Raw genomic sequence first — 4,740 nt, 5'->3', positions numbered from 1 at the left:
GCCACCTTAGGTGTATGTGGCTGGCGCCTTAGCCACTTGAGCCCCAGGCGCTGAGCCAAGAGGATCTCTTGAGCACAAGAGTGTGAGGTTGCTGTGAGCTGTGACGACTCAGCACTCTACTGACGGCGACATATTGAGACTCTGCCTCAAAACCAAAAATTGTGCCCATTATCAAAGATGTGATGACTCAGGCATTGGAGCTCACCCAGGGTTGCTCTGTAGTGACATTCTTACCTCCTTGCGATTTATTTTCAGATACTGAAAATGAATGAGAGAAAAGTGGAGGTCTATGGGGTGCACAGGCCAACTTCAATGGGAGTCAGAAATACCAGAACTGCCCCTTCCTACCCTGTGACTTTGATTACTGAACCTCCAGCCTCTATTTCCTATCTTGATAAGGGGGCTGATAATAAGATGGTTGGGGGAATTAAATGATGGAAGTGCAGTACCTACCATAGGACTCTTCCTTTCTTGACTCCTTTAAGCCACCACCTACACCCTGCTAGGATGACTTTTCAAGCCAATGGGAGGTTTCAGGGCCTTCCTCATTCAGCTCTGCTTTTCTAAGGCACATCCCACTGACATCATCATCCACCTTTGCCTCCACTGATTGGCCCCATCCCAGCTCCTGCATACCAGACTGACATTTGTTGTTTTTGTCAGCTCAACATCCCTTTTTCTGTTGGGGAACTGACTCCTCCCATCACATGTGGTTCTGGAGGGGCTGCCCCTCACCCCAAAGGGGGGTGGGAGGCAGGGAGTGGGTACAAAGAACTAGATTACAATATTTACATTTGTTAGGTAGAGTTCCTTTTGTAGTTGTCTTGCACCCAAAATGTGTGCCATATACCATAGCTTAGATCAGGCGTCCTCAAACTATGGCCCTTGGGTCACACGTGGCCCGCCAAGGACATTTATCCAGCCTGCTGGGTGTTTTTGAGGCTGATGCCTGTCGTGCTTAGCAGTGGACTCGTCCTGGGGCCCCCAGTCTGGACCTCCAACAGTCTGTTTAAAAAGTTTGAGGACCCCTGGCTTAGATTGTGCCCATTAAGTGGGAGCACACCAGTTCTCTGTCTTCCTTCCCTTTCCTCTATTCCTTGTTTCCCCTCCCCTCAACTTGAATTGAATTTTTTTCTCTTATGTGGGTATTACATCGTCTACTGGCTTCATATTAGTATTAATATTTATATTAGATCTGCCTCTGAACAACTAGAAGTTGAGTTAGTTCCCACTGGCCCCTCTTTTTTTTTTTTTTGGCACTGTAAGCATTTATTAGATCATAATTGCATACATTAATTCTCTCATAGGATACAGTGTGTTACTGGCCCCTCTTCTTGCAAAATCCAAAATTTTTTCCTTTCCTTTATTATACTTTACTAAGAAGAATGTGTTTCAACTCCATCCAGGTTAATGGAAAAGATGTAAAGTCTCCATCTTTATGGCTGAATAGTATTCTGTGGTATATATATACCACAGTTTGTTAATCCATTCCAAGGTTGGTGGGCACTTAGGTTGTTTCCACATCTTGGCAATTGTAAATTGAGCTGCAGTAAACAATTTAGTGCAAATGTCCTCAAGGTAAAATTATTTTTTTCTTCTGGGTAGATGCCTAGTAATGAGATTGCGGGATCAAATGGAAGATCTAATTTGAGTTCTTTGAGGATTCTCCATACTTCTTTCCAAAGAGGCTCCCATCAACAGTGTAAAAGTGTTCCCCTTTCTCCACATACTGCCAGGATAGTGTTTGTTTAGTCTTTTAGTGTAGGGGGAGCGGCAGATGTACTCATTTGTGCTAATTCTGTAGTTTTTTCGTTTTTTTGTTTGTTTGTTTGTTTGTTTGTTGCAGTTTTTAGCTGAGGCTGGGTTTGAACCTGCTACCTCTGGCATATGGGGCCAGGGCCTTACTCCTTTGAGCCACAGGCGCCACCCTGATTCTGTAGTTTTTATTGGCCAATGTTGAGGCCTGGTTAAAAGGAGGGCTTGGAGGAACCTGGCTAGAGTTTGTTCAAGGAGAGAATATTTAGGCCCAGTGTGGTGGCTCACGCCTGTAATCCTAGCACTCTGGGAGGTCGAGGTAGGTGGATTGCCCGAGCTCAGGAGTTCGGGACCAGGCTGAGCCAGAGTGAGACCTTGTCTCTAAAAATAGCCAGGCCTTGTGGCAGGTGCTTGTAGTCCCAGATACTTGAGAGGCTGAGGCAAGAGAATTGCTTAAGCCCAAGTGTTTGAGGTTGCTGTGAGCTATGACACCTTGCCACTCTACTGAGGGTGACAAAGTGAGACTCTTGTCTCAAAAGAAAAAAAAAGGAGAGAATCTTTGCACTAGACACTGGGCACACACCTGCCTGGCGTCTACTCTCCCTTGATCTGGTGCCATTATTTGGACTATTCTTTGTGGAAGATCCCTCCTCCATTGGGAGCAGCCTTGATGGCACCATCAGAGTGCTCAGACCTCCACAGCCCCCAAGCTGGCCAGTCTCTCCTGGAATCCAGAACTCTGAATCTTGAGTGCAGGGCCATAGGAAGGAAAGGAGCTGGGAAGGATTCATCACTCTGATGGCAGTGCCCTAAAGAGACTGGCTGTGGGCTCCTGAGAGCTAGTTCCCCAAGTCACCACGGTGTGTCTCCCTCCTAAGCCTGATAGACCAGTTTGTTCTTTGGTTTTGTGAGCCCTGCCACATCCTGACCTCCAGAGTGGGTTTTCGTTGCCTGTACCCTAATTGGTCCAGAGCAAGACTGATCCCTGCCTTGAGAGGGCTCACATCTTACTGAGCAAAGACATGAAATAAGTTGATTACAGTTTGGAGGGGGGGCCAATAGGACAGGCAGGAAGCTGAGGTCATCTCAGGTGCTCAGGTTTTCTCACAGTAGAGAGGGTGACCTCAGATGACTATAGTTTGGTGACCCCAGCTATTCACAACCTTCTTGCTCAAGGATTGCATCCTTTGAGCATCTTTAGCCTGACATCAGGCTTCACATAGAGATTTGTACTGATTCTAGTTCTCAGTGGGATCACATTTCTTATGGAGACTCAATAAAATGGCTTTCTTGTTTAGACATTAGTCTACTTTTGGAGAGGTGGGTCATGTCTGAGGGCACTAAGTGGCAAAATATAATTTCTTACCTTCTGAAACAGAGGATTGGATCCTGGGCAACAGAGATTTTCCAAAGCCCTCCTGATGTGGTTTAAATGTGTCCCTTCTAAAATTCACTTGTTGAAACTTAATCCCCATTGTAGTGGTATTAAGACATGAGATCTTTCACCCTAATGATGGATTATAGCCTTATGAAAGGGAGGGAGGGAATTAGCTTGGGCACTTTGCCTATTCCACTCTTCCTTTCTGCTAGCAAGGACACAGTGATTGTCCCCCTCTCCCCCCTCCATCCCTCTTGGGATGCTGGGACACAGTCTTCTCTCTTGGAGGATGCTGCAACAAGGCACCATCTTGGAAGCAGAGAACAGCCCTCATCATACACCCCAATCCTGATAGCACCTTGATCAGAACATCCAGCTTCAAGAACTGTGAGAAATAAGTTGCTGTTTTTCATAAGTTACTTATTTCCAAGTATTTTGTTATAGCAGCACAAACAAGCTAAGATAATTCCCTGCTTTCCATTCATCTGACAATTATTTTTTTGTTTTTGTTTTCCTAACCCCTAGACTACCAGGGAATCTGGCAATTTTTTTTTTTTTTTGGTCGAGACAGAGTCCCACCCTGTGCCCCTGAGCAGAGTGCAGAGGCTTGGTAGTTCACTGCAACCTCTGACCCGCTGCCTCAGCCTCTGGAAGCTGCTGGGATTACAGGCGCTCACTGTGGTGCCAGCTGGGTTTTTCCATTTTTTTCGTGAGTCGGGGTCTCACTTTTGTTCAGGGGAGTCTTGAACTCCTGAGCTCCAGCAATTTTCCCTCCTCAGCCTCCCACAGTGCTGGGATTACAGGCGTGAGCCACTGTGTCCAGTGGCAATTTATTTTTTTAATTTTTATTTTTTAGAGACAGAGTCTTGCTATACTGCACAGGCTGGCATGCAGTGGCTATTCTCAAGTGTCATCATAGCTCACTGCAACCTTGAACTTCTGGCCTCTAGTGATTCTCCTGTATCACCCTCCTGTGTAGCTAGGACTACAGGTGCATACCACTGCACATAGCTTGGCAAGTTTTTTTTTTTTTTTTAAATTGAAAGAGAGTCTCACTTTTTCACCCTGGGTAGAATGATGTGGTATTATAGCTCACAGCAACCTCAAACTCCTAGGCTCAAGTGATCCTCTTGCCTCAGCCTCCCAAGTAGCTAGGACTACAGGCATCCAACATAACACCCAGTTATTGTTTAGAGACAGATCTCTTTCTTGCTCAGGCTGGTCTTGAACTCCTGAGCTCAAGGGATCCACCTGCTTCAGCCTGCCAGAGTGCTAGGATTACAGGCACAAGCTACCATGCCTGACTGCTTGGCAAGTTTTTAATGAGAGCTGTTGGTGTGCCAAGGTCTGTATTCTGTTCTGGGCTGTAGCAGAACCTTTATGTGGCTGGTTGCTCACGGTTCAGTAGTGGAGGCAGACAAAGCAATTTCAGCCTCATGGAAAGCAGGAGTTGTGATGGGGTGAGCAGGAATTAAGAATGTTCCCCACACAGGAAATGGCAGGCGTCAGGGCTGAGAACGGTGGGAGGAATGCTTGACACATCTGAGAAACTCCTGTTTTCCTTCCTCTTTACCAGTGCAGTCTTGAGGCAAGAAGTTATTTCATCT

This window comes from Otolemur garnettii, unplaced genomic scaffold (assembly GCF_000181295.1).
Source record: "Otolemur garnettii isolate 467f Iridium unplaced genomic scaffold, OtoGar3 scaffold00087, whole genome shotgun sequence".
Taxonomy (NCBI): Eukaryota; Metazoa; Chordata; class Mammalia; order Primates; family Galagidae; genus Otolemur; species Otolemur garnettii.
This window is presented reverse-complemented; position numbering follows the sequence as displayed.